An 11,998-nucleotide genomic window follows, 5' to 3' on the forward strand; every position below is an offset into this window, starting at 1 on the left:
GAAACATCGTATTTAACGTGGAAATAAGGCACGGTTTAGTGCGTAGAAACAAGGCGTAGTATAGTATGACGATAACGATGACAGAAAAGTCATAATATAGCATTTAAAAACATTTGAAACGACATAGTCGATATATGTCGAATGTATATCGATTTAAAAAAAAAAGATGCAACAAAATAATCGAAACAATTATTTGATGCCATAATAAGGCACGGCATAGTGTGTGGATACCAGGCGTGGTATTTTATTTTGTTAAAAATGACCGAAAAGTCATAATATAGCATGTTGAAAAAAATAACCCTAACCAATGTCGGAGAAATGCTAAAAGAAAACATCGTACAGTATGTCGAAAATATCAGAAAGGTCATAGTATAGTACCGTAAGTCCTTCAGAAACTCAAGAATCCACCGTCTTTTGATGTCAGATGAATGTCCTCGCAGTCCTGTGGGGAGAAGAGAAGAAAAAGAGACCATGAAGTCTGTATAGTATGTCTAAAATGTCAGTAAAAACTACAAAGTAGAATGTGTCGAAAATATCAGAAGAAATTACATAGTATATAGTATGTCAAAAATATCAGAAAAGTCATAGTATAGTACCGTAAGTTCTTCAGGATCTCAAGAAGCCACCGTCTTCATTGATGTCAGATGAGTGTCCTCGCAGTCCTGTGGGGAGAAAAGAAGAAAAAAACACCAGGAAGTCAGTATGTGGAAAATATCAGAAAAACCTTCTGGTTTAGTGTCAAAAAATCCAGGAAAAACAACATAGTATAGTATGTCCAAAATGTAAATACAAATAGCATAGTATACTATGACTATGTTGGAAATGGTCATAGTGTAGTATTTTGGAAATATCAGAAAAGTCATAGTATAGTACAGTGGCGTTGGCAGATATCAAAGAGTGGGTGGGCCCAGCCCGTTCAAGACCACACATACTTAATATGTCCTAAAACGCATGTTAACTGAAATAAGCCAGTCAGAATGGACCTCCTTGAGTTCTCCGATTGGTTGGTTTTGTGGCACATTTGTAACGCTGTGCCAACTTGAGCGAGCACAGGGTGGAGAGGGAGAGAGAGCGCGTGCAGCGGTCTGCTTGTGCGCGGAGCAGGAGTTTGTGAGAGGGCTTAGAGTAAATTGTGCTTGCAAAATTAAATTAAATTCGCCCGCCGCTCAATAACATTTTCTATGCTCAAAATGTTTCATTGCATGCTCAGGATAGAGGCACAAAAATAACGCCATAGACGAGAGCCCGAAGTACACGATTCATTTGAGGGAAAATGTCAATGGGACATGAGTCGAGCAACTCCACGAGTGATGGGAAGGTTATGCCCGCTGTCACCTTTCTCTTTAGCTGCTGAACAAACACTTTGTGTTCTGCAACTTCCACACAGATGGGAAAGTGTGTGTGTGTGTGTGTGTGTGTGTGTGTGTGTGTGTGTGTGTGTGTGTGTGTGTGTGTGCTGAATTCATTAATTGTCACCAAAGGTAGACCGAGGCAACAATGCAGCAGCGGCTCTCATAAACCCGTATGTGTCCGCCTTAAAACGAGTGTCCAGTTCCATAATCTGCCTGTCAAGCACATGATTCTAAATGTTGTGTAGGTCCTTTACAGGGGAGGCTTTGCCCAGGGTGGATTCACTTTGCCTATCGCCAAACTCTCCTAGCAACCTCCTCTTTCGCGACCCAGTGACGTCCCAGTTAAGGATGTCGTGTTTTTTTATCAAATCATCTTTCAGTGTCACAAGTTTAATGAAGTCAGCTTCTGTTTTCCTCAATGTAGTATAGTTTTCCTTAGGACCCTCGATTAGATCGATGCAATCTGTGACTGTTATAGTGGAACATTGCAGGCCTTTTGTTGCGTAGTCGCTCATTTCGGGGCTTGTAAGTTTCCCGTTCACCGGCAGGTCGTCCAGTCGCCGTTTTATTTCTGGGTCATAGTGAGAGATCATAAATCTATCGATTAGATTTATGATTCGAAAATGATAAAAGTAGGGTAGACATGTGGATATTATCCGGCTGAACAAAACGTGCATTTATCAAACAGGTTGGTTTCCCACAGATCTTATTTCGAGCTATTTTCCAAGATCCTATGGAGAAATCTCATGGCTTTTTTGCCGAGGGAAGCCGAGCGCGGCTTTTAGGACGCGTCACTGCACCACTCTATATCTGAATTTGTAAAGAAGTAAGATACAATGATTTTCGAAAAATAAAAAAGTATTGAAAGTACATTTACAATACGCTACATTCACTGGCTGCTGTGACAGATTTTCCAGATCATTTTCCAGCTTTTTTTCCAGCTACGCGTATGGTATAGTGGCTTCTTCAGAAACTCAAGAAGCCACCGTCTTCGTTGATGTCAGGTGAATGTCCTCGCAGTCCTGTGGGGAGAAAAGAAGAAAAAGACACCATGAAGTCAGTATAGTAGGTACTGACTATAGAATGAACATATCAGAAAAGACGTCATAGTATATATGAAACAAGTTGTATAGTAGGTCAAAATGAACATACAAAAAGTAGATTAATAGTATTATGTATAGTATGCCTCTACTAAAAGGAGGGGAGGCCACCTTATTAAATATTTATAGACCCATCTCTACATTGTCAGTTCTGGCCAAGGTTCTTGAAAGCCTAGTGAGTGAGCAGGTAAAGGAGTTTTTAAGTAACAATGACATCCTATGTAAACATCAGTCAGGCTTCAGAAAGCAACAGAGCACCATCACTGCCACAATGAAAGTGGTGAATGATATTGCTAATATCTTAGACAAAAAGCAGAGTTGTGCAGCTCTGTTTATTGATCTTGCCAAAGCGTTCGATACCGTCGATCATCATATCCTGAAGCAGAGGCTACTCAGTATCGGCATATCCAGCCATGCAGTGGGTGGTTTGTGAACTACTCTCTGAAAGGTCCCAATGTGTTCACTTTGATGGGCTGTCTTCTGAGTGGTTAAACATTGCTAATGGTGTTCCACAAGGTTCTGTTTCAGGTCCACTTTTATTCTCCATCTACATCAACAGCTTAGGTGAAAATGTGGATGGAGCAACTTTACATTTGTATGCTGATGATACCGTGATGTATGGTGCAGGTCCCTCCAATAAGGAGGCTGCTGTTAAATTACAGGCTGTTTTTAACATTATTCAGACGCAGCTCTCTGAACTTAAGCTTCTTTTAAATGTTGATCAAACTAAGGTAATGCTATTTTCGAAAGCCAAAAAGACACCGGAGACCACTTTGGATATTGTTACTACGCAATGAAAAATACTTGAAGTTGTTGCCTGTTATAAATACCTTGGTATCTGGCTTGATGGTTGCCTCTCTTTTAAACTTCAGGTCAATAACCTGCTTAGAAAGCTGAGGGTGAAGCTAGGCTTCTTTTTCAGGAACAAGTCCTGTTTCTCACTTGAGGCCAGGAAAAGGCTCTGTGACCTTTTGACCTGTGCTCGACTATGGTGATCTGATCTATATGAATGCACCAACCTGATCAAGTTAGATGCCGCCTATCACAGCGCACTGACATTTGCTACTAACTGTAAAGTATTAACTCATCACTGTACCCTGTATGCCAGGGCAGGTTTGCCTTCACTCACTGTACGGAGGCTCAGTCACTGGTACATGTTCATCTACAAAGCCATGTTAGGTAAACTACCATCTTCCATCTTCTGTCTGATCACACGGAGAGTTGAAAGTAGCTATTGCCTGAGATCTCATGCTGTGGTTTTGTTAAATGTGCTAAGTGCTAGGACTGACTTATGTGCGCAGCTCCTCTAACTTGGAACAGTCTGCAAAAAGAATGGAAACTGAGCAATTTGATTCTACTGCATGTTTTTAAAGCTTGGATAGATGCTATGTAATCTGATACTGTTGGTACCTGTACATGTCGTTAGCTATGCACATTGTAACCCTGTAACTATGCTGTATGATGTCCTTTTGTTTTTCTGTTGTTTTATGTTTTTATCTCTTCTTGTGTAACCGAATTGCTGCAGGTCTCCCTTGAAAAAGAGATCGATGATCTCAATGGGATTCACCTGGTTAAATAAAGGTTTTAAATGAAAAAATGAGCTCCTCCTTGACCAGTTGTGATTAAAACACATCAATAATCATGTATATATATTAGGGCTGTCAAGTACGCGTTAACGCAATTTTTTTTTAACGCCACTAATTATTTTAACGCGATTAACGCATGTGTATTTTTTTTCCTCGGCCGCCCCGTAGTTTCAGAGCGCATCGAGTTTAAAATACCATCTACAAGCTGATGCTGACAGCCCCGCTCCTGCCGCCCGCTTGCGGCAGACCACACTTCCACGCTCACCGGCAGGCACCAACTGGCCATCGGGAGGACCGGGAGGGTGTGTGTATGTGTGGCCCGAGCGAGCGAGAGAGAGACCTTACGTGCATTGTTGTTGTTAGCATCTGGTGCTAGCTAGCTGCGCTAACGGATATTAGAAGCTGTTTAAATGAAAACAGATGAGCGACATTTCGCCACAACTGCGCCGAGCACTTGACTTTATGCAGGAAGCCAGACAGTGGGACATTGTACGAGAAGTCAGCACACTCAGCACGGATAGTGCGCAACATGATTGCAGCGTCCAGGCAGCTCCCGTTAGAGCATATGCCTTGAGTTGCACATAGCTCCAACGATCACACACACACACACACACACACACACACACACACACACACACACACACACACACACACACACACACACACACACACACACACACACACACACACACACACACACACACACACACACACACACACACACACACACACACACACATACATACACACACACACACACACACACACATACACACACACACACACACACACACACACACACACACACACACACACACACACACACACACACACACCATTTGTATTGTATTATTGTATGAGAGAGGTTCCAGGTTGAATTGAGGCGAATATTTGTAATGTTCAGAGGTTGTTGTGTTTAATATTCATGAGAATATTTGTCATTGTTCAAATGATAATAAACATTAGCATAAAGCATATTTGTCCACTCATATGTTGATAAGAGTTTTAAAAACTTGAAAAATATTCCTCTAAGGTACATTTAGAACAGATCAAAAATGTGCGATTAATCGCGATTAACTATTTTAATCGACTGACAGCCCTAATATATATATACGATTCTGAAATGGGCCATTATGCATAAGGAGTACTTTTACTTTAGTTACTTTAAGTATATTTTGATGCAGGAGATAAAGTCATTTTAAAATGTAGTATTGCTACTTATAGCATGTGCAGTTAGTGACCACCAGGTGGAGCATTATGCATTAAAACTGCACCCTAACACCACTGCAGACAGAGTATATCTGCTGCTAAACATACAACACAAATGGATTAAATACCTCGACAAACCATGTTTAGGCTAGAGAAAATGTATTAAGAGATTCATGTATGAAGTGATGTGTGTACATTATCAGAGCCTGTAAACCGGAAGTGTTCATCCACTGACAACTACAGCAGCAAACATATCACAGTCCATTAAAAAAAGTATGAAATGTCATGGTACTTCTCACAGTATTTTATTATTTCGAAGTGACCATGACTCGGGTGAATTTGACAATGAGCGGTTTGTTCATTCTGCCGGACTGTAGCAACTGTACCGGCGTTAGCATAGCTGTAAGCTAACACAGCGGGGACGTGTTTGTTTGATTATTTGTTCGCTTATGTGTTTGTTTGCTTATATCTTTCGCTTATGTGTTAGTTTGCTTATTGGTTAAGTTTGTGTGGACGTTTGGCCATTGACTGACCTTTTAAATCACAGGAAACTCTATTTATCGCTGTGTATTCCCTCCAGTCACTCTTCCGTGTGCATCTCGTGAGCTCGCGAAGTTGTTCTGAGCTGTTGCCATTGCGTCATCCGTATCGGTCAGCTGACCTTGGCTATGTAGCGTCTCTGGCCAGCAGGGGGCGGGGCGTCTACGGGTCATACCATCCTGTGGGGGGGCCATGGCAGAATAAACCATCTTCATGTTTAGTTAACAGTGAATTGTGCCTGCTAAAGTTGGGCTACCCATGGCAAATCATTGTTGTCATAGTCTTTGGAAATGGTCTTATTCTCATATAGTTTACTTTATATTTATTGTAAACATTTATTTATAGGCAATAAATGAATGCTGATTTTTTATCTCACATTTTCGACATATTATGCCGTTTTTTTCTTACATTTTTTCCATGGACAAAACATGTTTAAGCAACAGAAAATGTATTAAAATAATTAATGTATGAAATGTGTACATTATCAGAGCCTGTAACCCGGAAGCAAGGCAAGGCAAGTTTATTTATATAGCACCTTTCAACACAAGGCAATTCAAGGTGCTTTACAAAAATGAAAGACATTCAGACAAAGGCATTTAAAAACAGTCATTAAAAAAAAAAAGATAATAAAAGACATGAATAAAAAGTACATGAATAAAAAGTACATGAATAAAAAGTTTCAGTGCAGTTTAAGATGTGAATAGATAAATTAAAAGCAGCGGCGAAAAGAAAAGTCTTCAGCCTGGATTTGAAAGTAGTCAGAGTTGCAGCGGACCTGCAGGTTTCTGGGAGTTTGTTCCAGAGATTTGGAGCATAACAACTGAACGCTGCTTCTCCATGTTTAGTTCTGACTCTGGGGACAGAAAGCTGACCAGTCCCTGAAGACCCGAGAGCAACCATCCAGGCCCAAATGATAGCTTCTCTACAAACAAAACAACATTTGCTACATCCATGAATTGGTGTGATAATTGAATGCAGATACAAATAATAGAGGTGCACAGCTGATATAAAGGGACACCTAGTGGTTAAAGCACGTTATTTAATTTTATTAATTTTATTATTAGATATTAATAGCATCCCTATAAAGTATATTCATTACTCGTTATTCTCTACTAATAGTTAATTAAAGACAGTATATAATGACTATTTTGCACATCCCTTTCAAGATTTCAAGATTTTCTGAGGTTTATTGACATATAATATTATACACAACTGCGGTGTAGTTATGCAATGAATAAAAAACTTGGGTCGCAGGTTCCTCAACAGTGCATTACAAGACATCTATCAATATGTGTGTATACCTCCAGCAATGTGAACTATGTTGAAGCACTCATTTTAACTGATATTATACATATGTATTATACTCTTATAAGATGTATGTAGATAGTATAAGAAATGTGCAGAATATGACAGTTTAATGGTGGAGGTATACACACATATTGATAGATGTCTTGTAATGCACTGTTGAGGAACCTGCAACCCAAGCTCTAAAAGACTCATTGTAATATGAAAGAATATGTACAGTTATAGTATACAAAAACACACTTCTACGATACATCTGTACACATTTTTGAGGATTTATACATGCTATGATTGATAATGAATAAATAAACAAGCGTACTTTTAACGTTGGTACCCAGAACGAGCTGGAAAAGCCAATACACACCTTACCAAACTTCACTTTTGTCAAAAAAAAAACAAGAAGATACAACTTCTTATTCAACAACCAAACAACAGCATACAGCAACTCATGTTTGGTTGGATATTCCTTTTTATATTTGCATTATATTTACTCATGTATTCACTCATTGTTGACTATGTGTTTTAAGCATGTTTTCCCAGTGATTTTCTCTTGGCTGAAAGCTGCCAGCAGGGGGCGCTGAGGGTCACTTTGCCTCTCTTTTCAACCGGAAATTAAACACCGAAGAGAGACCACGTGACTGTTTGTGATTGTCGCTCTCGGTAGCTAGATGGTAAGACATTATTAATTATAACTCTATAAAAGCAAAGTGTAAGAGCATGTTAAAGTTTATTCAGATTAAGAAAATAACACGAGTTTATCTACACAGGATTATAGTTTGCATCAATGATGATTTAAAGAGGCTACTGGACATTAGCTTCATACTGTACATACATGCTACCATACATACATACACACACTTATACATATCGTACATGAAACTTCTCCTCTGCTCTCTACACACACACTCCTACCGCTGTCATGAACACACACACCACGGAGCAGCAGGCCTTAAATGGAAGGCTCACATTTTGCCAGATCTGATTTTCTTCCACTTTTTGATGAAATAAAAGCGATGGATGCTCACATCAGTTGGAGATACTGATGGGTTTATAATGGGGTCACCCACAAAACACTTTTTTAAATCATAGTGTGTTGGAAAATATGGAGAGAAAAGTCGTTGCATGGCATTTTAAAATATGAAAAAGTATAGTGTACTTTTAGAATTTGCTCCACATGTATCCACCCACTGGATGCCAGAAATGCTCCTGTGACTATGATGTGTGTGTATAGCTCCACCTGGTGGTCACTCACTGCACATGCTCTCCCTCCTGTCTGCCGGTCTGTGGCCTCCATCCAGCAGCTGACGCAGCCCTCCACCCTGGGAAAGACTGCTCTGAGCCACATCAGCATGATCAGCTACACCTGGAGGAGCTGATGGAGGAGTGATGGAGCCATCAGCTGTGAGAGGGGGAGCACTGCTGTTCGATCTGCTTCACCTTCTCTTTACAGACACATCAAAACAAACTGTTTCTGTCCATACACATTTTATTGTAATTTAATATCTATATATGTCTGGCATGTATTGTGAATGTGTTTTTAATGTTGATACAGTCACTTCTGCTGCGCTCAGCAGCAGATTGATGCGCTGCAGAGGTTATGATTATGCGGGGGAGAGGTCTGAGGATTTAAACATTAAACTAAATTATTATACTTTTAATATATTTATTATGCAACACCCGCGACCCGACCCGCGAATCACTTTTTTTGCGGGTCACCCGTCGGGTACCCGAACCGATGCAGGACTCTGCTGCACGCGCTCTCTCTCCCTCTCTCTCTCTCTCTCCCTCGCTCAACCTCTCCACCCTGTGCTCACTCAAGTTGGCACAGCGTTGCAAATGTGCCACAAAACCAACCAATCGGAGAACTCAAGGAGGTCCATTCTGACTGGCTTATTTCAGTTAACATGCGTTTTAGGACATATTAAGTATGTGTGGTCTTGAACGGGCTGGGCCCAACCACTCTTTGATATCTGCCAACGCCACTGTACTATACTATGACTTTTCTGATATTTCCAAAATACTACACTATGACCATTTCCAACATAGTCATAGTATACTATGCTATTTGTATTTACATTTTGGACTATGTTGTTTTTCCTGGATTTTTTGACACTAAACCAGAAGGTTTTTCTGATATTTTCGACATACTGACTTCCTGGTGTTTTTTTCTTCTCTTCTCCCCACAGGACTGCGAGGACACTCATCTGACATCAATGAAGACGGTGGCTTCTTGAGTTTCTGAAGAAGTTACGGTACTATACTATGACTTTTCTGATATTTCCGACATACTATACTATGACTATTTATGATGATTTTTTGCATTTTTATATATATTTTCATTCTACTAAACTGACTTCATGGTGTATTTTTCTTATTTTCCCGAACACCGAGTGCAAGTACATCTGACATCAATGAAGACCGTGGCTTCTGGAGATCCTGAAGAACTTACGGTACTATACTATGACTTTTATGATATTTCCGACATACTATGTCGTTAATTTCAAAATGTCTGATAGTACTATATTATACTATGTCATTTTCTATGTTTCTGAAAAACTTGTGGACGTTTTCAGCCTTAGGGACGTATAGCAGACTTAACAGACTATCGATGTGGCTGCAGTGAGAGCCCACAGCCACTTAGCAGACTTAGCCGACTTGGGGCGGTGGCTGGGGGGTGCCGAGCGGCCCCCCCCCAGCCACGTCAGCCCCCCCGATTTAGCAGGCCTACAGACTTAGCAGACTATCGGCAGTGACTGCAGGCCCCGGCACAGGAGTGCACTGAGAGCCGGCAGCCACCTATCGGACGCTTATTAGGCTTAGCCGACTTGGGGACAAGGCTGCACTGCTATGTATGAATAAAATCAATAAATGTGAATAAAGCAAAAGTTTCATAAAATACATTTGTCTCCTTTCTTCATTTCCAGTTCCTAAGATAGTATCCTATTCACTACTCTCTTACTTCCTAACCCCCCGTTCTATTCCCTTAATTAGCATCCTATTAACGTATTCATTACCCCCTTATCCTTATCTACCTACTCTCTGCAACGTATAAGTCTCGAACCAGCAAACTCTGGTCTACCAACCACCCTTCTGTCTCCTTGAGCTATGAGACCTGATGACAGTTCTTTGCTTTTACTTGTATTTGACTTCTTCATCAAGGGAAAGACACATTAAAACTCTGCATGGCACAAGACTCAAACTCCTGGGATCTTTAAACCCAGTGAGGGGGAGGATCCTTATCCAAAAAGATGTTTAAACTATCCACCCCTGGCTTTAACTAAGCTTACATTTCTGTAATCATTACATGCATGCATATGCACTTATTTCATTTCTCTATTTTATTCTCCTATTTTGAACACACACACTGTACAAGTGTTTGGCAGTGGGAATCGAACCCCGACACGTGCGCCTATTATGTGCCGAGGAACAAACCCTGGCGCCAACTACACAAGTACGAGACGTGCTCTTGGTGTATTTGTCTTCTTCATTTTAGGTTGTTGGACGCTCCTCAGAAGACTTGAATTCACAACCTGAAGTCTTCAGACCTGTGTCTCATCTCTCTGAGCCATCTGACCGGACGGGGTACGGAAAGGTTTTTCGTAGTGCCAAGTAGTAAAATCCTCTTTTAATATAAAGGGGGGACCCTTATGTAAACACATTTGTTCAGGACATATCTAAAACTTTTAAAAAAAAAATCAAAATTAGAAAAGAGACATTGTATTTGTATTGTGTTATATTATAACACTGATCAGTGTTGTATCTCTCTGAGCTATTGTGTTAATATAAGGCGGACCCTTATCTTAAAAAAACAAACTATTTTTATATAATGGTATGTCAACAACTTTATTTTTCCTTCCTATATTTCAAACATATTGTTGAAATTAATAACATTGCATGACCAAAAAAGTAATATAGTAATGTTGAAATATTAGTATGTGGAAAAATGTCACGGAAAAAACCATATGTCAAAACAGTTATTCTTTACCCAATGCTCAAACTATTACAAACCTCTGCTGGCACCCCCAGGACTGTTTGGGAATAGCAGGCAAACCTCAGTTAAGAAGAACAAATGAACAGCCTTTCCCTTAAATGGCTGATAAAACTCCACCCACTCTCACATATTCAAACATAAGGTCAGATGTATAAATAAAAAATGAAAGAAACCCCACATGCGTTTCTTAAGGCTTAACTACTTAAACAGCAAAGGAGATCGATGCTCGATATAAAGTGTGGCGTTCCCGTGAAATCTATAAATATATCAATTAGGCTGTGATTTTATCCTCTGGGGAAGGATCACATTGTTTTGAGATACAATGTCAAATACTTATACAGTTAAATGCAAATACATTTTTATCTTTTATATAATGTCAATTTCGTTTTGATATTCTTACTCACTGTGAAAATAAACCATACAAATGATAGACTGTTAATTTCTTTGTAAGTGGGTGAACTTACCGAATCGGCAAGGGATCAGATGTATGAACACATTAATGGTGACACAGCGATAGCTCAGAGGAGCTGGATGTGATATTCAGCGTATAAAACTAAAAATGATGATCCATTCAATCGATAAATACAAACGAGTCGATAGACATCAAAATTTAAAACTTTTATTCGCAAACCAATGAAGTGGACTGCAATCCATCATTGCCTTCGATCTTAGAGAATACTAACATGAACATAGAGAAAAACAAACGACAGAACATGACAGCTGGTGCCAGAGCAGGCATTATCACAGACACTGGCTTCATTGGAGTCAATACACTTTGCTGTGAAGACAATGCAGACAGGTCAACAAGAGATTTTCCATCCAATGAAGCCGTCTGTAATGACGCTGCCGGTTTAGGGTCTTTGCTTCCAACTCATATTTTTGTATTGTGTTCAAAGGATCATTTGTGTTCACCTGCTA

The 11,998-nt window shown here is 39.9% G+C and overlaps 1 long non-coding RNA gene across 1 annotated transcript; it reads right to left on the reverse strand.

Annotated features, from left to right (window-relative positions):
* Positions 1-377: 377 nt before the first annotated feature.
* LOC117546939 lies at positions 378-5,886 on the reverse strand. Its single transcript, XR_004569101.1, has 4 exons — positions 5,781-5,886; positions 2,230-2,374; positions 597-662; positions 378-442 (listed from the first exon to the last, which is right to left on the reverse strand). It is a non-coding gene; the product is annotated as an uncharacterized LOC117546939 (long non-coding RNA).
* Between the last annotated feature and the right edge of the window lie 6,112 nt (positions 5,887-11,998).

The sequence above is a fragment of the Gymnodraco acuticeps genome, unplaced genomic scaffold (genome assembly GCF_902827175.1).
Source record: "Gymnodraco acuticeps unplaced genomic scaffold, fGymAcu1.1, whole genome shotgun sequence".
NCBI classification, from domain to species: Eukaryota; Metazoa; Chordata; class Actinopteri; order Perciformes; family Bathydraconidae; genus Gymnodraco; species Gymnodraco acuticeps.